Genomic DNA, 22278 nt, shown 5'->3' with positions numbered 1-22278 from the left:
AAAGACACATTCCTGAAAAATCATGTCTTTCCAAGCTTTCAGAGGAATCGTCCTATGGGCTATTTTTAATTTGTAAAATTCCTCTAAAGTTGGCTGTGTTTTCTCTACAACCTGATCTTAAGACTCTGCAGGGATTTTTATGGCTGCTGCTGTTTGGAAATCTCTTTGGAATGTGCAATATGTAGATACTCCTAGAAGTCAGGAGACATATCCTGAATTACTGACTTTTTTCTGGGTGTTGTTAGGCAATCATCTAGAATTTTATCCAGTACCCTCTGCAGTCAATGCACAAAGTAAGGATGGAGATAAACACCTTTTCCTCACTGTCTGTGTATGCAGCCTGCAAACCATGAGGCCAGAATTCCCATTTATCTTCTCAATACACAAAATATGTTGTAGTGGGACACTGGTTGTGGCTGCAGACTGTACGAGATGCATTAATAGGAAATATTTTATCTCATTAAAATCAGATGCTTTCAGGATCCTGTTGCATCTATGGGAGCATGCAGAGGTATGACATGAATCCTGCAATATCCAGCTATTTTCATGGGATGTGGACACTAAAAAGAATTCCATCTTCTTAAAAGATAACTCCATTGAAGCACTTAAGATGTGCACCTCTCTGCTGAGTAGATTTTTGGTTTACATTTTCCAGGCCTGGCTGTATCCCAGCTAATTTATTTTCAACTGGTTTCAATTTCCAGGGGGAGACAACTTCCTATGATACTTTTTGTCCAATATAGGTGAAAATAATGTTCTCCAAGCAGCACTGTTTAAACTGGCATGCACATGTGGCTAAACAGTTTATTTCAAGCAAAAATGTGCACTGGCTGGAAATAGCATGAAAACTGATATTCCAAATGGGACAAAATGCTAAGTGTTCAGTGAAATATAAGTTTTACATTGTCTTTATTATCAAGAATCTTTTCCAGCTCAGATTTTTTGCCCAAGGCGGCAAATCTTCAAGCATGAATTAAGAACAGAAATATGAATTCTGAAAGAAGTGAAGAATTTAAATCCATGCTCAAGGAATCAAGCAGGCTCCCTGCTCAGAGTGGGCCCTCACTTGAAATGAAAAACTCAATCTTCCTATCATCATGACCCTAACAAAAGCATATTTCTTATATTGGAGAACAAATCATATGCACCAGAACTCATTATTCTTGCTCTTGTCCCGATTTAAATAATTTAATTCTGGTGCTCTGGCAGTTTACTTTGCTTACATAGTGGTAGGTGAGAGAAGAAAAAAAAAAGCCTTTCAGATATTGTATATGGTGGTTTAAACATAAAACACTTTTTAACTTTTCCCCTTGCTCTAGGGACAGTGAGGGCTGTTTGGCACAGCTGTGAGGAGATGGGCTGCACCTGTGGCAAATCACTGCCAATTTGTTCCTGGTGTGCAGTCTTTGAAAAGCACCTGAAGCTGCCATGGGCAGTTATAAGATGTCTCTGGTTTGGTCTTTTGGAGGATTCTGCTTTCAGGTTGGGGAATGTCTCTTCAGAGGCCTAAAATTCTTTAAAATATTGTTTCATCTTTCTTTTCTGTGTTAGTGGTGGTTCTAGATTGCGTTTGTACTGAATAGTTGTGTGGAATTTGGCCATTTTGTGGGATCACAAGGTCTGAGGACAAGCACCCTCCATGTTCAGTTATGGCTTCAGATCCTGCAGGTTCTCTGGCCAAATAGATCCCCATGGCTTCTTCTGAATGGTGCCTGAAAAGACAGGGAATGTTCTTCCATTTAATCCTAATGTTTTTAAAGTAACATTTCAATTAAGGTAACATTTGAGCATTGAAGTTTCCTTTGTGTGGTAGCAAATCTGTGTTTTATTTTCAAACAGAGGAAAGTGGTTTACCCTCCTTTTTAAAATGGAAAAGTCTAGAGATTTTCATATCCCTCATTGTTCCTCTCTGTCTTTTGATTAGTTCTTTGGTACAGTCCACAGGTTCTAGATCTCAGCAATAGCATTAAAATACAGCAATTTCAAGTTTGGCTCCAAAAAGGAAAAAAAAAAAAAAAATTGGTTTAATTGTAGTGAAATCTTGACAAGCTCTTTCCTTATGCTTGCAATCAGTTAATGTTGCATAGCTGTGCAAGACACTGATCCTTTTGACCCTTCTCATTTTGAAGCAGAAAATATTTAGATCTTCCTTGTGTTTCCTGTTCATATAATAACTATTTTATTTAATTGTATTATTCGGTTAGACTATACTACTCTGCACATTTGTATATTTAGTGTGGCGTCCCTGAATCATCCATGACCAAGAAGTGTGAGGTCAGTTGTAAAAATATTTGGCTTGAACTGGGCTGGCAGCCACAGAAATCTTTGCCTGTGTTTTATTTACTCTTGAAGTAGTTTCTGTTTATTTCCTGTGCTTAATGGATACTGTACTTGATCTCCTTTTGATAACAACAAGCAACAGCCCTTTTTGCAGTGATATCATTTTCATTCAGCCATAGATTTAAATGGTTATTTTTCTTTTTAAACAAAAACAGTGTTTTTAAGGTCAAATTGTACTGAGGTTTTCAAAATTCTCCTCCAAAGGCTCCTTCAGTGTAGGTCAGAAGCTACTTGTGAAGTGTGGAGCAATGTTAGAATGCCCCACACCATATATATTCATTTAAAAACTCATATTTACTGACTGAGGGTGTTGTACACACAGAACACTCAAATAATTTTTCCTGTAACGGCAAAAATTGACATTATTTATTTAAGAGGAAAAGAAGAGCAGCATGGCACAGATATTCTTTTCACTAGTTCTGATATGAGTAGTAACCCAGCATACAGAAGTGGCAAGATGTATTTCTTAATCTTTTTACCAAATTCTAGTATTGGGTGATTGAATTGAGTCTGCCCAGTTTTTACTGCTATAGCCATGTTTCCCCAGGACAGATATAACATTGCAGTTCAAGCTTTAGGTGTTTCCAAACATGTTCAGAGAGCTTGGGGCAGAAATAACTTCATATTTCACAGAAAAGGCAAGAATTGGTAGTAGGGAAATCAATGAAAAAAATCCTATAAGCTTCTCTGGGGGATAGCATTTCAAACATAGGAACTGTCTACAGCTACTTGTCCTTCCAGTTACTGACTGTATTTAGAGTTCCTGTCACTTTTGTTTGCAAAAATAACTCACAGAATCCATCTAGTTCCAAGAAATGAATTTATGAATTCATACATTACATGGTTTCTGTGTGCTTCATGTGCTGTAGGCTTAAAAGCAGTACTGTAAAAATTACAGTTCCATTGAACACTGTCAGCCTTGAAATATCAGAAAATACCTCTGTAAGAGTCCTGGAGTTTTGGCAGGGCTTGTCACCAGCCTCTGGGCACTGTTCCAGCTGTCCCTGAGAGGAATTTCTTTAAGAACTGCACAGAAATGGATATTTTCTGCTGTGAGCTTAGGAATGGGTGAGAAATTCAAGCACAGAATGAGGAACTTTGTCCTTCCTGTCTTAATTTCCACATGATGGAGTTGAAGATTGTAAAGTTATTTGTGAAGAGAGGATACAGGGCACTAATTCTGTGGGCAATATTAGAGCTGTTCCCTCCAGAAAGTTTTTTATCTGGAACCATTTAGTCAACTTAAAACCAAGCAAAACTTCTCAAAGTTCATGGGGTTTTTTGCTCCTTTTGTTCTGTCTGTGGCATGCAAAACACCCTGTAAGGCTGATGTAATTCTTATGTAACTCACGTGTGCAGCAGCATCTCCCACCCATTTTTAAATGAGCATCCTGTTGGTGTGGAATGCTCTAACACAACATAAGGAGCTGTCATTAGAGCATATTTTCACACTTGGATGTGCAGAAACCCCTTCAGCAGAGAACGTGAGCTTCTCAAAATGTTATCTCGCAAACAAAATGGAATCAAGGACAGATTTAGAAATCACGTCAGGAAACACTGGAGTCTCTCACCCAGTCCTTGGCAGTTTGTAAATTAGGATGTTGTTAAAAACTGTGCAGAATATTGTGTATCAATCTGCTGGTTGAAAACCATGCCAGCTCCTCCAAAGTTAAGAATCACTGAAGAAGAATGTTCAGCATCCTTTACTGGCTTGTGTGTGTTTGTCTCTCATCACCTCCTCAGATATCTGAATTGTGAACAGTTCTGGTTTCCAACTCCTGTTTAGGACCCAGCTTTCTGCAACTCTGGCAGACAGTTTTGTAGCTAAACTGAGATCACTGGCAAAGTAGAAAGGAACGAATTATTTAAAAACTTGGCCTCTACCTTTAACTAAACACAGCCTCCTAAATGTGTGATTGGGTGTCCTTCTGGTAGGACATAGAGGGGCTTTTTTAATATATCCTTCTGCAAGCTATTTCTGTATAACTGCAGATCCTTTCCTGTGGAGGCTGTAGCATCAGTTGTTCTATCAGAAGCTTCTTGTGGCAGCTGCAACAAAATATGGAAAGTCTTGCAAGAACATCTGCTGCTTTTGTCTCCTTTTTTTGCTGAGATGAATGTATACTTCAGCAAAATATAAGTATAGCATGCAGGAACTGGAATGGGATTTAGGGAAATATTTAAGAGTGCTCATATCTGGTGTTCTGTTTCAGGCTTAGCACAAATTTTCTTTTAAAATATTTATGGGATTGCTGTGGGTATCAGATGACCCGGTAAATATAATCTGTAGTCTTAAAATAATATTTAGGAAGGCACTGAAAGAAATAATTAAAGGAAACAGGACTGTAAATATGTCAGCCCAAAGCCAAAAGACTTTCAAGTCTCGTCCACAAGAAGATGAATTGATGCTAAATCTCAAAATGATATTGTTCTCTGTCATGTGGCAAAAAAGTACAGAATGTAAAATGTTCGAAGCATCCTGGAAATGTTGTGTGCTGTAAGAGTTGTATTACATGCTGAAAGACAACCAGCTGGTGGCAGATTGCCTAATTCACACTGAAGTTATCATTACTTTTAGAACACCTTGGCCAATTACTGGTGTTCTGCAACAAGCAATGCTTCCAGTACCGTTTTTACAATAATTTAAAGAGAGGGTCTCAATAAGAACTGGGGATCCAGAATGGTTGGAGGGTGGAGTAGAACTTATGCTGAGTTAAAATTTGGGGGGTAAAGCTAACAGGAGAACTTTAAAATATGGAGGTTTTATTTCCCAATTTATTCATTGACTAGTGCAGTGAAAATGAACAAAATGAGTGTGTAATATTGGTACTCAGGAGCGTGATCCAAGCCTTTCTGAGCAGTTGTTGGAGAAAAGATGGCACAAATGACTGGATTTGAAAACAATTATCCATTTTTCTATTTTTCCCATGGAGATAAGCACCGTCTCCAATGCAGTAGGAGTGTACTGTGCCTATGCTCTCACCCAGACTCAGGAGTGAAGTTGTTGTAATCTTCCCTAAACAGACCTGAAGGAAAGTGGAGGAAATGCTGAGAAAAATGTTTATGAGCAGGATAATGGCTTACACCATCTCGTAGGCTTTGTTCAACCTCCAGCCCTTGTGATGAACTTGTTCAGGGGTTGAAATGTCCAGTCAAATTTAGACTCTGAGCCACGGCATGGAACCATGTGGACAGACATCCCAGAACTGATGGGTAGCACAGGAATTTGTTTTCTTCCCATTTTTCCTACTTTTTTGTGGATAATAAGAAGCTCACGTACACCCTTATGTACTCCAGGAACACTCCTGTGTTACAGGCTACGTTTATTTATCCATTCTTCACTTACCATCTTTGTTCAAATGGAAATAAACCCAGCATGTGCTAGTATGTGAGGAGAATTTTTCTTTTATACAAAAGTATTTGGAACAGTTTGTACACACTCATTCTGGGCCCTGTGAGCTGATCCATTTGTACACAATTCCTCTGTATTTAGCTTGGACACAGCATGGGTGTGAAACATCCTGCAGGCTGCACACAGCCATGACATCATCCAATATTTCATTTTGGGGCAGATGCAGCATTGCTGGGTCCCCTCTGGAGCCAGGGCAGGTTGAATGCAATTCATTGTAGGACTGGACATGATTTAAGCTCATCCCAGGGCAGCACTAGTGAGGAACTGAATGTTCCATCCTCTTATCTGGCAGGAACAGCTCTGCAGCCCTTATCTAATCCCAGCCATGACGTGTGCTTTGCTAGGCAGTAGGTAATCCCTCTTCATTCATGCGTTATTGTCAGGACAGAGGATATGAAATGTGAAGGCATCACTTCTGGTACCAGCTGTGAAAATAGGTCAGGACTAAAACTGAAAGAGCAGATGTTTTAGACGTGTGTCTTAGTGTGTGTGAGGATATGTTGTGGCAATCGATTTCCATGTTGGGTGGATTTTTTTTTTTTTTGAGTGTATGAGCAAAATGTGCAATGTCCAGTAAAATTCAGACTGAATCACAGTATGGGACCAAGTGGCAAGACATCCTAGAACTGATGGGTGGCAGTGTAATTTATGTAGTAAGTAATAGAACTTGTAAGGAATCTAATTTCAAGTACATAGAACTTTCCTGGACAAGTTGTATCAATTGTATTTTATACTCCTTGTTCTGAACACCTTCACCACATTCCTTTGCATTTGATATTTTGCACAGAGGCTCTGGGTTTGCCATTGTGGAAAGATAAAAGAAGAGTTGGTTGGGCTTAAATGCCTAAGGGCAGAATAATTGATGTAAACAGTAAAAATTTTTGAGACTATCCTTCAGAAGCCTACTCACATGTCACAACTGATGGAGGAAGCACTTAAGAGAGCATGCAGCTCTGAAAAGATAAAAAGTCAGAGTTGGCTGTGAAATGCATTTCTAATTAGCCAGCTAAAACAGCAAGAAAGAAATTAATTGAGCAGTTTTGATTATATTGGGTTTTTTTTAACTAAACAAATCCTGGAAAAGTTCAATTTAATTCTGTGTATATATGTAAGTTAGCAGTCAGTGATGATTCATTTGCTGCATGTGAGGAATATTTACTCTGAAAGATATTTCTTTGGAAAAATAGCATTAATGTGATGGCAACGAGCTGTGGGATGAAATAAAGTTGACTCCATCTGTATCATTACATGTTGAGGAGAGTATTCCAACACCACAGTGTTAAACAGCATCATTCTCAGGCATTCATTAGCAGCATAACATCTGTGGCTGAAGCTGCTATCAAAGCCAAAATAAATTAAAAATGTGTGGCTCTTAATGGTGGTGTTAAGATTTTAAACAAGTTTTGCTCTAATTGTCTATGATGAGTTTCACCATACTCTTGGGTCAATAACTGCATGTGACATATTTTTAGCATATTCCTCTGCATCCGCCTTGCTTTGCTTCATCTGGAAAAAGATTTAAAAAAAAAAAAAAAAATGGGCTTAAAAGGATATTCACAACCTGTGATCTGCAGGAGAGGCTTCCTAGGATCTGAGGATGTGAGGCTGCAAAGGCCTTTTTCATAAAGCTCTAGCTTTTTCATAATGTTCTAACACAACAGAAAAAAAAAAAAGGAGAAAAATAAAGAAATAACTGCCTCAGCTTAGCTGCAAAAAAAACCGAAGAAAACCAAATCCTGTTTATTCACATCTGCATCTCATGGTTTGGATCCAGAGTGAAAGCAAAAGTGTTGAAATATCATTTCAATGACTGTCAGTCAGGAGGAGGGTTTGTTTCCAGTACATCTGGGTCCTTGAGCCAAACCCAAAACATTCTGTTCCTCTCTGCCTGCTCTGGCTCAGGGTGTCCCACCTGCCACCCCTGCTGCCACCTCAGTCAGCAATATTTGGAGAAATTCAAATTTCAAATTCAAAATTCAAATTCAAAGTGACATCAGTAGGGAAATCAACCTCTGGGGCTCCAGCTAATTCCATCCTGGTGTCATTTATTCCGTTCTGCTGTGGCAGGCAAAGCAGCAAAAAGTTCTTTTGGGTTTTTTTTTTTTAAGTGAAAGGATAGGTGTAACAAAAGGTAGCACACCCTTCAGAATGGGGCTGAGCATGCACTGAATTTCCTCCTCAGTCTGCAGCTCAGCAAACCTGGCAGATACTGCTCTGGAGAGGTGTGGGATGCAGTGGTTGAGTCTGGCCCTCACAAAATGAACCCACAACTACAAATCAAGCAGTTTGAGCCCATCTAAATGTTCAGGTAGCAAGCTAAGTCTGAAAGCAGTAAAATTATCTTTTCCAGCTCAGCTTCTAACCTTCATGACACAGCTGGCAGCTCTAAGTGAACTGGCAGTGTGTGCTATTGCTGCAATTTTTAATGTGGAACATCCACATTTATTCCTTCTTGGTCCATTTTAGATCTTGGATTGTGAAATTGAGTTAAATGAAGGAGATACTGCAGTAGACAGAAAAATAATCAAGTTCAGGAAATTAATCATCCTGTGTGCAAAATATGGAAACCTTTTCCAAGTTTTCTATAGCCAAATGCACACTGCCATCAATATGGTGAAATCTAGAGAAAGCAATGCCATGACTGCCAAAATCCTGCCTTGTGAACAGGTTTATCAGTTTGATGGAAGAACAATGAAAACCCAGACTATTTGCATTATTCACTGTTTTCATTTTGTACACATCTCATCCTAGTATTTCTTCTCCAGAGCCTGCCTCAGGTTTGTTTTTAATCTCTTACTGGTTTAGTTTTTAAGGCTCAAAGGATACATATTTTAAAAATCTAAATTAACTGTTTTCTTTAAATACTAGCAATGCAGTGTTCTTGTTTTTTGAAAATATATTTGGAGATACTTGAATTCAAGTTGACCAAAGGATTCTGTTTCCCAGGAAAAAAAAATCACCAATTTTGTTGTGTTAAAACTAGCACATTTATTAAAAAAAAATACATTTAAACAACAAAACCCCAAACCAAATCACTTCCTTTATTTGTAGTAGTGATGGTGGTCATGAATTAAAAACACACTTTGCTTTACAGCAGCTAAGGGGAGTTCACTTGGAAAAGTTTCTAAGCCTTGCTGAGTTCTGAGGTAACATTTTCAATTCTTAATATAATTATATTTTGGCATTTATGAGAAATTCTGCCAGCATTAATTACTGGACAGTGTCTTTCAGCAAGAAAACTTCAGAAACCTTGAAATTTCCCAGTACTTTCTTGAAATATTACGTAATATTTTGCTTTGTTTTGTTTCTTATTCTTCTAAAAAGATGAAAGTCATACTGAGTTTGGGATCCAAGTATAACAAATTTAACTCTGTCAAATTTATACTCCAAGTATAACTCAGAGCAGCAAACAAAATACAGCTATTACATCTAGGAAGTTAGAATACATGGTGTGTATTTTGAATTTTTTGTGTATTAGTTTGCTCTCAGTGATGAGCAATTCACATTATGATTTATTGACCACATAGGTTTAATGTAGATTTGAACTTCATTATTTTGGAGTTTGTTTTTTTAGCCTCAGTAAGGTCCTTGTGCCAGTCTTCTTTCTTGTGTAATACACTTCAGAATTCCAGGGTTTGGGTATCCATGTGGGTGGTGCAAGTAAAAAAACAGTTGTGGTTTCAGTTTGGTGATTGATGTGAACTTCTGTATCATCCAGTTCATCAGTATGTATAATTCTGATGTGTGATTCTAATTACATTTAAACCAAGTTAAATTTCACTGATCCCACAGAATCACAGAACTGTTGGGGTTGGAAGGGGTCTTTGGAGATCATCTGAGCCAACTCCCCTGTCAAGGCAGAATCCCTGATAGTAAAAAATGCTCATCATTATTAATATCATAAGACCCTTAGATTAAAGTGGGTGGGTCCACTGAATTTAGTAGTAAAACTCTGAGTGAAACCAGGAGGTGAATGAGACGAAAAAAACCCCCCACGACTCCATAACTGGAAACATTTAAAATTTGGTTCCAGCTCCAGGAAAATCCCACAGTGCCGCCTGTGATGTCTTGTGCTTAACCAAGTGTCTGGAAATGCTGGGCTCATCAGCCTCCTTTCCAAGAGCTGTGTCAGAGCTCCATGGCAGGGACAGCTGGCACTGCCAGGGCTTTGTGGGGCTGGGGATGGGCAGCCTGGAGCCACTGTGGCTTTGGGAAACCAAGGGGAATGGCTGCAGCACTGGGAATCCCACAAGTGCTGAGAGACAAAACCCCAGCAGCTTTCCCCAGATGAGTAAAAACTTAAATTTTATCCATTAAAAACATAATGGACATGTTTTCCAAGTGTTTGAACTTTAAAAAGGAAGCCAGGCTTATTAAATGTATTCCTGTTTGACTCAATAAAAGGTTATGTTTTCAGGTTGGGCATATGGAGGAATTTCTTCATGGAGAGGGTTGTTAACCATGGGAATGGGCTGTTCAGGGAGGTGGTGCAGTCCCCACCCCAGAAATGACTGGATGTGGCACTCAGTGCTTTGGTAGGGGTTGCTCAGAGGTTGGACTCCATGCTCTTGGAGGTCTTTTCCAGCCTAAATGTTGCTGAGGGAAAGCCAACAAAAATCTAAAGCAAAAGCCCCTGATGCTCTTACAGTGGTTAAAACCAAGCATATTAAGCACCAGTATCTTCCACAGGCTAAATAAAGGCAGTTCTGATATGTTCATCCTCTAGATTTCAAAATATTACCTTTCTTTTTCTATTTTGAGACAATTGAGTTCTGCAGTTCCAGTGACTGGAGTTCAGATACTGGAGTCTAGTTTTGAGGAGGGCTATGGACTTTTAGTTTGGACCAGTCATTGAGAAGGCAAAAAATCTGGTGTTTAGTGTGGCTGGCATGCCCTCAGAACTTTATCACATATTTAAAACCCAGGACACTGCCTGAGAATTGGTTAGAAAAAGTCTTCTGTATTTTCTTTTGTCTAGGACCATCACTGTTGGGTGATGATTCCCTCTTGGTATTTCTAAGAATGATTACGATGGAAGTAATATTTTTAATACAGCTCAAAATCTTTGTTTGTATTGATTCTTGCAAATGAATACCCGAAGCAGCTTTCACTTTTAGAACTTTCAGAGGATTTCTCCTATAAATAGAAGAAAAATGTTCATGGTACAATTTCCAGTGAAGAGCAAAGGTACATTGTAAATATTTAATAATTCATTATTCAATTAGCACATCATGGAAAGTGATGCCTTCCTTAAAAGTTCTGTTGATTTTTTTTTCTCCTCCTCTTCTCCCCTTCTTTTTTTTGAGAACTGCATAATTCATCCAAATTCAGTTGCTAAGAGGAAGCACTTGAGATTTTGTGGAACTCTCCTCTGGTGAGCTGTGACATTGCACAGGAAAAAAACCACAGTTATTAGTGTAAAAGAATTCTTATCCTTGTACTCATTTAAACAAAAATGATGGTGCTGTTCTCAGCAAGGTGAAGAAGTTCTATTCTTAGTCAAATAAGGCTTATTTCTCACTCATAATGGGTGACAATAATGAAAGAATCCAAGAAAATGAAAACTCTTGAACACTGAATTTGGAAGGCAACTTAGGACTGGGGTCGGGGCTACAAATATTCCTGACAAATGCAGATACTAAATGCCTTTTGTATTGACTGAAAGAGAGCTGCTGGATTTTTAAAAAGGAATTAAAATATGCAAAATCACACAATGCTTGAGCCAATAAAGTATTAAACGTTCATGAAAAAGGTCTACACTCTTCACAGGTACTTTGGGGCATTGTTCTGATATTTTTCTTAGGGTACCACTGTATGCATCTTATTTTTCATCTTGAATTTACAAATATCAGATTATGAAAAACAGTCCATAAAATGTTTTAAGGGGAATCCAGAGTATTTAGGAGCAATCTAGAAAAAACACTTCCTTACTATTTAAGGCAGAAGAAACGCATGTCATTCATTCATTGAGCATTTGAAAAAAAAGAGACTGAAACATTTTGTCCTTGTCTTCTTTATTTCTGGCAGCTTTTGCTGCACAAACTCTCAATGTGAGCTTTCTAGAAAAGCAGTTCACCAAAGATAGTGACTATACTAATAATTAATTAGCCTCATCAAAACAGAGGTTTAGTAGTCTCAAATATTCACCTTTCATCTAGGTCAATAAAATGGGCAAGCTGGAAACTGCAGTATATTATTAGAATTTAATGCATCTCTTTTCTTTTTTTCTCCCCATAAAAATTAAATTATTTAACACATACGATTTTTTTTTTGTTTTGAATTTTTGTCCCAGAATTCTATTTACAACATTTACACTGGCTCTGTCTGATAGTTTAATTTTTCTTTGTTTTGCTGGGCTGATATTGAAGTTCTTGTTGTAGCTTTTATCACAGTTGAAATCACATAGACTTAATGTTAGCTGGTACCCTAAGAATTGCAAGAAACTGTTTTTCCATTTCTTTCAGTATTTGTTGTGTGTGAGAACCAATTCTTTGCCAAAAGTGTGACAGTTTATAACATAAATATGGAAAGGACCTGATTTCTGTGTGGGAGAGTCACACTTTAAAAATATAAGAACTATGTGATTGAGGGGTCTCATTTTGCTGTAATACACTGCTTTATAAATTTGTTGTTATGAATTTTGAGCCTACTTCACAAAAGCAGAGAAACATAATAAAAAAGAACTGTGGTTCATTTAAAAATGGAAAAGTTCATGGTGCTCAGGATAATTTTGAAAGTTTGTAAATTGTTACAGCATTTGCTAAAGCCACTGGCTAGTTTGAAATTTAGAGTCATTGAACATCCTGAGCTGGAAGGGAGCCAAAAGGATCATTAGGTTTGAAATGCTATTTTTATGTTTTCTCATGTATATTATATAATTGATCCTTAAGCTTCCCTCAAGTGTATAATTTTAGTTACAATTTTAAGAAGTAAGAAATCACTGAGCCTTAATAAAAAGCTTCCAATAAAGAGCCCTGTGTGGAGAAAAAGGAGAGATCTTAAATCCCAGTGAAGACAGAAAACAAGAGAACAGTTGGTATTAGAATGAAAGCTTGGAAAAATCTTAAAGCCTTTGTGGAGGCTGGTAAATAGTAGTAGATAAACTGTCCTCATCTAAGTTCTTGAGTATGCTTTACTCCCTTTCATCTGGAGAAAAGCATCTGGCTGCTTGTGACTGGATTATTTATAGAATTCTGTTTTCTGGGCAGGGTGGAAGTTGCACCAGAAGTGTCCTTAAGATTGTGACTCATTAGGGCTTTGTGAGTCACAGGTAACAAACAGGATGCTGCTAGAATTGGACAATATTTAACCTCAAAGTATTTGTGTTTGTGTGTTTGTGTTTTTAAAGCCACAGTTTTCTTCTTTTATTTCCTTCAAAGAAGAGAGATTGACATGTTAAAAAAAGGAGGTAATGATTCCCGTAAAATCAGGAGGTTTTTCCTGATATGCTGAAAGTAATTTGAAAAACTCCACATCTTTAAACTGAGTGAAAATCAGATAGCTTTGGGAAACTGGGCCACAGGTTATTCTAAACAATCAGTATCATTGCTACCTAACAGCTCTGTGAAATCTTGAGATTATTTTGGACTTCTTCATTTCACTGGCAACAAAAATTCTCACTCTTAAAGCTGTACAGATCCATTCCATTAAGAAGGCTTCACCTGGCATTGGTAATAAACAGAATAGGGATTGGAGCTCTTTGAGCTGGAGATAAAAGGTGGCAGAGTTGACAAATTAGGTGTTAACATTTAAAAATGTATATTAAACTCAAACACTAGAACTTTATACCTCCAGAAATAATTAAAATTTGCAGGTAGAACTAATTCTGAGTGAATTTAAACCAAGGGGGAAAGTTTCTTTCCTCCCATGGTAGAACAGTTAAAACCCAGATGTTAAAATCCTTTTGTCTGCTCTGTAGGTGCTCTAATGACATTATTTTATTCCTCCACAATGCCTGTGCCAAGATTGGTAAATTTTGAGATATACAGTAGTGGTTTGATGCCTATTTTAACAACTCTGTGCACTAAATGTCTTTATTTTACCTTCTGAGAGTTTTCTTTAAGAAGCAGAAAATGAGAAATGCTTTGATTTTATTTTTTTTTTCAGAGAAGTGGTTTCAAGATTTACTTAAAATTTAAAAATAAAGCAAATGCCATGACAAAGATTTTTACTGTAGTTTGAACCATAAAATCCTAACTTTCTCCGACTTTGTACCTCAAAGTGACTGATTATTTTTAGTGTTGCATATTTGTGAGCATTTTAGAGGTAAGGGGGAGAAGTTGTGTTTAGAAGTCTTTAAAGTGTGTGTTCAGACACCTCCTCCCTCTCAGATGATGAACTCCATCTTGCAGAACACCTTTTTTGGTTTATTTTCCTTAGAGAACTTCAAGCCTATGATGAAATAAACACAGACTTTTAAGACCACATTTTTGAGAAGATCTGGTGTTAAGCAGAGTTTACTTTTGATGAGCTTGGTTTAGACACAAAATATTCCACAAAGAAATTGACAGTGAAAAAAAGTTTGTAGATGTACAGGGGGCATCTCAACTTTAAATTCTGGATCAAAGAAAGGCTATACCTAAAGCAGCTGAGCTTATGAACTGTTTTGCAGAGAACTGAAAAACACTGTATTTTTCTGTTTCTGAGGCTTCCGATGATAACAATATCATTTAAGATTTTTGTGTTCTTTTGAACCAAGAGTAAACTTGTCAAGTTTGTTTATTCAAGTTTGGATCACTATACCTCAGAAAGGGAAGAGTTTAAAAATCGGTTGGGGTTTTTTTAGTATTAATAAACGGTATGTCAAAGTTGGTAATTATTCTGACAATAGAAAATGTCTGTCAACATTAAAATACTTTTCCTTGCAACTAAGCTCTTACGTGTTTGGAAAGCTAAACGTTGTTCCTTACATATTCTGTAGCAATACTAATTCTAGTAGAAACTGGTATTTTGAGGTAACCTGACTTGATATAAACTGTCAAGACTACGTTTTCTATTGTCTTCATAGTTCTTTGGTTTTCCTAGGATGAGGGAGCTTCCAAAGCGTATTAAACATACCTAAAATATGTAATATTTAATTTTTTTATATAAGGCAGCCCTAGTAGAAAATGAATAAGACTACTCATAAAATGATGTTTTCATCAGTATTTGACAACACAGACAAAATTTCATGAAGCTTTCAAATTGTTTACTCAGCTGACAATAATGGCATGTGCACCATTGTCCAGCTTCTCCACAGATAAACTCTACTCAGGCTACATATAAACCTTCTCCCAAATTCCTTTGGGATTTTGACTAAACTACTTCTTGCATTCACCACATTTTCTCTGAAACTTGAGCTTCACTGCTTTGAAATCCTAAGTGGCATCTCTTTTAACCTAAGCAGAAGCAGGGCAGTTGAGTCTCTTAAAGGAAGATGTAGATGTGGAAGGAACAAACATCCCAAGTCTTCCCAAACTGCACTTGAAATAACAAACAGTTGTGTTCTGCAGTGTGAAAATTATTATTTATTTTTTGATTCCACACAGCCTTTTATTTTCTAGTAGTTCAGGGTAGGTGCAGCATAAATTCAGAAATCCAATATAAACCAGGACTCCTTGCTGTATCCCACAGCCCCTTTCCCATTTCAGAATTTGGCAAAGAGAGTTAAAACAGTGTTGTGATCACATGTGGGGTAGTGCACTTTGTAACAGGGCTGATCTCAAAAATCTTGTCCAGAATATCCTCAGGGTCATGTTTTTGAACTAATGAACAAGCCAGGAGTGCACAGCACATCTCCTTACAGTGGTTTGTGTAAGGCAAATAAATGCTTCTTTTAATATTATATAAAATTGCATCAGTCTCCAATCTGATTTCACTTCTACAAGCATAACTAGATTCTGGAAAGAGATCAGGTTCTGACCCAAAATCCCATAGATTGCAATCATTCTCTCAGTTACAGCTGACAGCCCAAACCTATAAGCACCTAAATACAGATTGCAGCTGCCTTTAGGATGCTCCTATTTGTATGGATGTTTCAGCCTTTGACAGAAAGGGAAGCAAATAATTTATCTGGACTTGGAGGTCACATGTAGGACACAATTTCCTTTTGCTGGAGTGGATCAGTGTACAATCAGAAAAATATGAACAGAGTAGGGGGGAGAAGATTCTGTGCTGTTTCTGCACTGGGACGTGTGAGTGCATCGCTGTTAAACCTCAGGAAATTGTGTCCGGTGAGGAGGAGGAGTAGGGAGAAAGAGTGCTTCATCTGGTTTTCAGTGGTAAACTGCAGAAATGCTTTCCAGAGGTCAAGGACTAAAAAACAGCTTTTGCTCACAGACTAATTCTTAAAACCAGTGAAAGGGTTTACTAAGGGCAAAAACTGTGCATTTTAGCTTTAATTTTAAATGTTAATTTGGTAACAAAAGTATCCAACATTCCTAGATGCCTTAAATCACAACCTTTTAGAATGGAATGTAGTCTTTCAACTATTTTATAACCTAAAGTTACTAAGATTTGGGGGTTTTAGGCCTTGGCAAACCTTTATCTTGAAATAGGACAACCTGTTAAATATTTCAGTATGGCCTGGTGTGAGGTTTTGCATGTAGCAGTAAATGTGCATGAGTTGGCTACAAAATTTACAGCTAACCTTAGATCCTGACACCTACACCTTGCCTAAAAATACTTGGCTTTGAATTCTTTCTTTCATTTCTTCTTTAGTTCCTATTCCTACATAAATATATATGTTTTTGGAATGGTGATTGAAAAGTGTTTTAACTTAATCCAGTGACATGCCCAAAAAGCTTAATGGACAGTATTATTAATAAGTATTCCCATATAAAAACAATTTGCTTATGTGGGTACATTTAAATTTTTTTTTATATTTATATCTTTAACTTATTTTTCATTTTGCATCTCCAAAGATCCACCCTGTGCATACTTTTATAATATGTGACAGAAATTTGCCTCTGAATTCAGAATCAAAATGTGGAGATGCATGTCCATGTCAGAGTACAGGATTTGGGTCCTCATTCAGTCTGAGGGGAAACTGATGGGCAACAGCCACTGGGAGATGTTTAATTAGTGAAAAAATTAAATAAATTAAAAGCTATGTGTAGAAGATGCTTTTTTTAAATTTTAAAATGGGAAGTATCAGCACGTGTTCTGAAAATCATTAAATACCAGTACAAGAAGGGTTATCAAGGTGTCTTCTGGATCATCCCATTGCCTTGAGCACAGGTGGGGTTAAGAGGTATTTAGTTTATGTTTAAAGATATCCTTTAAAAAAACCAAACTTCACACCCTGTCCAGAGAATCTGTTGAATTGCTTCATAATAATCACTGTGAAAATTATGGCATTTTACATTTCCTTCCCTTGGGTCTATATTGAATATATCTTGCTACAATTTGTTTGTCACCCCAAATCCTAATACTTCTAGGCATGAAGGGTACCTTATTCTCCTTCTCCTTGCAATGTCACTTTAGACATTTGAAAATCAGTTCTGAGCAACCTTCCTCATCTCTGTTGTCTTTTCTCACCTTCCTTGTTGTTGCTCTTTTCATGCCAATGTATTTTTTAGTCTGTTGCTGGTTTTGCACAGAAATACACAGACTTTCCCATCAATAATTATGAGAAACAGAATTTATAGTCCATTTCTTCTTGTAACTTCTTTACAGGCCACTCTGTACATATTTTATTTTGCATATGTGGCAGCCAGGAAAACAGTAAAACAACAATGTTCCCAATACTGACCCTGTTTTCTGGGTTAGTTGTTCTCTTCAGTTTTAATTGCAAATAAAAAATTGCAAATACATGTTTAGCAGAGTGGTCTGTTCCTTTAGAACATGAAGAACAAGGTGTTCACACCATTTTGAAAGCAAACCCAGGGAAAGGCCTGTGTTGGGTCAGCTCCATCTCTGATCCAAAGGCCGGATAGGGAGGGCCACGGGTGGGTTGGGAAAGTACACAGGAACTCCAGTGTGCTCCTTCATTGAGAAGTGTGAGTTCCCAAACCTCCATCCCATTTCCAGAGACAGAGCCAGAACTCTTAAAATTCAGGAACAAAGCTCTGTGAAAACACTGTGTACACAGACAGGTCTTTCCTCCTACTCATTTTTCCTTCCTATGGCAAAGCCACTCCTCATGTGGCCTGGCCTATGCCACAGTTTCTCCCACTTTGGTTTTTCCAGCACTTCTTTAGACTTGGGTTGGTCCTTTCACTTCCACATGTGTTTAATAGAGTCCCAGCTGCCTTCCTGCCCTCTGTAGTTTTCTTTTCTACTTAATTGTGCTTTAAAAGAACTTTTCTTGGTTTACTATCAGTCCAAAGTGTAACCAAACCCAAGAGGGCCACCTACGTAGTTTATAGGCTATGTATATATGTGTGTAGGGTGCACAGAATTTAACTTCTGGCACTGAATTGCATGGATTTCATCTAAAGTGGGATTCACTTCAAGGAAATCAGGGGAAAGAGGAAGCTGGGAGAGCTGTGGTTTCTATTGACTCACTGCAACAACAGTGACACAGATTTTGTGTCACTTATTTCCTGCAATGAGGAACTTTTCTTGATTAAAAACCTGCCAGTTCTAGGGAAAAGGAGGATGTAATGTTACTCACCTCTAGACCTTGCCTCAAAACTTGCACATGGGGCAGATGAAGAATTTAACTAGCACTGAACCAAGCATGTGCCTATGGCCCAGTGGTCATAGAAAAAATTATCTGGAGCTCCTTCCTTTTCCTCTGGGCCAGTTTCTCTAGAAATTTCCACATTGTTCCCTTTGGCAACCCTCTGCTGCACAGGATTTGGGCCTGACTGCCAAATTTACTCACTTTTGGAGCCTTTCACATGCAGTTACTCTTGGGAAACTTCAATCAGACAATTGGCGTTTAATTTTCTTGGCAACTGTGGGCTCTGTAGTCTTAGATGCATTTCTCTACCTTATGGAAGGTCAAGTGATGTGTGCTCTTCTTTCTTTTTTTCCCCAGCATGTAATTTCTTTACTAGATATAGGAAAAGTGCCACAAAAGCTTCCTTCTGTTAGATTTGGATTCATTTTGGCCTCTGATGTGCCCAACCAAAAGCCATGAAGGTGCAACACAACCTTTTCTGCTCTGTGGTTATCTGGAGTCCAGCATTTCTATCTATGCAGAATGTTTTCCTCCCTTCCAACCTATTCCCTCAAAACCAATTAATGGGCTAGCCCATAATTATATGTGCTTCCTTTTCCAGTAAAGAGGAAGGAAACCTCCAAATCAGATGGACGTCACTTGGGCTGCAACTTCTGCAGAATAAATGTGTATTTAGAACAGGAAAATGTTTCATCTTGACAAAACATGGATAGGAACTGATCTTCCTCTCTTTAATGGGCAGTCTAAAGGTCAAGAGCCTGGATGGAGACAAATGGTGACTTTTTGCCTCATGATTGCTTTGTTGATTTGAAAGGTAATCCAGGAAGTCACTGAAAGCTGCCTGCAAACTGATTATTGCTTTTTCATTGCCCCCATCAACAAAAATCAACGACATGAAGATCTGTTCACCTGGATAATAACAGTTATAGTGGAAAAGTTCTCAAAAACAAATTTCCCACCCCATTCAGCAGTTAAAATATTTTCCTTTCCATACAGCATTTATATATATGTGTGTGTGTGTATATGTATAAAGGTTTACAGTAGATGTTAAAAATTATTTTTTAAGCCCTTGTGTTTGGATAATACTCATTGCAAATCAGAGAGAAATAGTATATAAAGTGATTACACTGGTAAAAATATTTAAAAAAATAAATATTCTAAAATATTTCCTTAGGTGAATATTGTTGTAAAAGATAATTTATTCAGTGTTTAAATACATTTTACTCTGATATTAAGAAAAAGATAATTCATCTCTCTTTATTCAGTTCCTAGACTATATTAAGCTTTTGTGGGATTTGGGCCCATCATTTTCATTGCTGCTGCACAGAGCAGCACCACAAATTCTTGTAGACGTTTTACTTCTGCATTTTTCACATCAGCACCACTTCTGTGCCTACATGCCCCTGGCTGGCACTGGATTTTGAAAACAAGCAACAAAATTCCAACAGTAAGCTTTCCTCCAGCTCGATGTGCCATGGTTTAGTTGAGGTGTTAGGGCATGGATTGGACTCAGTGATCTCCCCAGTGATTCTGTGATTCGTGCTTGGGATGATGATAGACCACATGAACAAGATGTGCATGAACTCATGTCCATCCCTGGTCTTTCCAGCCAAATTAAAAACCAGGCATTCAATTATTTTGTGATTCATGTGATAATTCCACAATATCACTTCTTTTGTTTTGCCAAACAACAAGTCTTTTTTTAGTTTTTTGGGGAAAAGCTGTCATGTTCACACCACTGCTCATTCTCCCTCACCTCCCCTCACAAATGGCTCTGTATATCAAGTGCTAATTCAGCACAGATGAATTTTTATATTTAAAATACTAACTCCACTCTTAACAAAAAGGCTAAGAAACTTCCCCATTTTGCATCTGTTTGATTATCTCATACTAGGTTTTATTAATTTTCAGATGTGTGGGTTAGGTGTGTTTATAAAAATCTTCTCAGTTTGTTTTGAGGCGATGAAAAAAATTAGGTCATACAGATTTGAGACCTCCCACCTTCACTTTGAGATTACAGAGTTCTTCAGTTAAATCTGATACTGAGCCTAGGTGATAAACAACATGATAAACCACTGATAAAGCTTGGCTCAGTGGGACATGTGCAATACTCCAAGAAGTAGAAATTCTTTCTGCAGGGAAGAGAACAAAAGAGACAAAGTTCTGCAGTTGTGAACTCAAGGTAGCTGTGTCCTTTCTGCACTTGGTTCCAATTCTGCTGCTGCATGATTTGATGGGCAATAGGAATTTGGAACAGGGAGAAGCAAGTCCTAAACAATATCCTTCTCCCTAGAAACTTGGGAGGATGGAATGCTGTAAGCTCTTGCTCTCTGTGGAACAAATGCCAGCATGCTCCAAGTTCCCCTGTAGTGGAGCTCTCAGGGTTCATATTTTGGCTGATCATGAAAGGCCAGCAGCTCTCAGCAAGAAAAGCGAGTTAATAAATCCACAGCCCACATTTATCTTCCTGAGCATTTCACAGCCTCTCCAATTGCTTGTCTCCCTCCCTGCACGGATTAAACACTGGGAACCTGCACGGGCCAAAGGACTGGGGCTGGCACAGTGCCCTGGGCTGTGCTCTGAAAGGCAGCTCTGTCTGGAGGGCAGAGGGCAATGCAGCACAACCAGAGGAGTGCTTTTTACAACCGGGCAATGTTTTCCTGCTCTTTCTTTCTGCAGCCAGCACTCACCATCTGGGGGATGTGTGAGACTCACATTGCAATTATAGCTGGATGCCGTTTCCCACGATTTGGGGCTGCAGGAGCATCCATCATTTTGCATGCTTGTTTGGCACTGATGAGCTGGTAATTAAAGGTGAGCTTTTAGTGCTGCTGCTTTCAGGCAATCCTGACATTGGAAACATCTGCTGGTGCTTTAGCACCTGTGCACTCACAACAAGGCAGAGCCTGCTGCTGTCCACACAGGGAGATTTATGGGGTGGGTACAGCATTCTCAGGGCCTCCTGGGCCTCCGACTGGTGGCCATGTGAGCTCCAGGGTACTGGGAGTACCTTATCTGCACTTGGACACTGCAGCTGGAGGTCCCAAAGTGACTTCTCTCCTCTCCTTGCCATCCCTCTGGTGCTCTTGGTGCTGTGTAGTACCCCTGTTTTTATATATTTGATTTTTTTTGCCAAAAATCTTGTCTTGCATGCATTACCGGCATATCCAGAATTGGCATGATCTTTGAGATTATTTTTTTCTAATCAAGAATTTATTTTAGTTAGCATTAATACTCATTCAGTGATAGCAAGAACTGGTAGCTCTTCTAATTTCAATACCCATCAATTATTAATCACTTGCTTTTTTGGCTATAATTTCTAAGGAATTATAAGGTTGTGTTTTGTTATACAAATGGCTATTAATCCTGCTTATTCCTGCAAAGTGTTTTTAGAGCTTCTATTTAATGTATTATTTAATTACGATCTGCCACTAAGGAAGCAATGCTTGGGAGGGTTGAATATGTAACTGGACTGTGCAACTACAAACTCCTCAAAACAGCTGTGAGATAAATCCACCTGCTGCAGGGATTTTCTTGAGGATTATTGTTTTCTTAGCTTTTCCTGTGAAGTTTGTGTGACTCACTCCTTCTAAGCAAGTAACCTGATTTAGAATCAGAAACCCAATCTGTCTCTTCCTAGCAAAATTACAAAACCCAGAAGAGGAAACCATGTCAAGACTTGGGAAACTCTCTAAATAAATGTTCAGTTAGATGTCACTGGAGACACTTGGACTAGCACTCACCTAACACAATTCAGGCATCCCAAGTGAGGATAAATTCCTCTCTGAAAAAAATTATTGTATTTAGTTACTCTACAGTTTCCCAGCTGAGATAAACTCTTTTTTTTTTTTTTTCTACAGCCTAGCTTTAATATGTCAGAGCATTTTCACCCAAGTGCTGAAGGGCCAGGGAAACAGGG

At 38.1% G+C, this 22278-nt stretch overlaps 1 long non-coding RNA gene across 2 annotated transcripts in view; it reads left to right on the top strand.

Annotated features, from left to right (window-relative positions):
• Nucleotides 1–1318: 1318 nt before the first annotated feature.
• The window catches only part of LOC137468617 (uncharacterized), a 154671-nt gene continuing 133711 nt past the window's right edge, over nucleotides 1319–22278 (top strand). For both annotated transcript variants that reach the window (XR_010996062.1, XR_010996061.1), the window contains exon 1: nucleotides 1319–1435. This is a non-coding gene — a long non-coding RNA (uncharacterized lncRNA). The remainder of the gene's footprint in view (nucleotides 1436–22278) is intronic.

The sequence above is a fragment of the Anomalospiza imberbis genome, chromosome 2, assembly GCF_031753505.1.
Source record: "Anomalospiza imberbis isolate Cuckoo-Finch-1a 21T00152 chromosome 2, ASM3175350v1, whole genome shotgun sequence".
NCBI classification, from domain to species: Eukaryota; Metazoa; Chordata; class Aves; order Passeriformes; family Viduidae; genus Anomalospiza; species Anomalospiza imberbis.
This window is presented reverse-complemented; position numbering and strand designations above follow the sequence as displayed.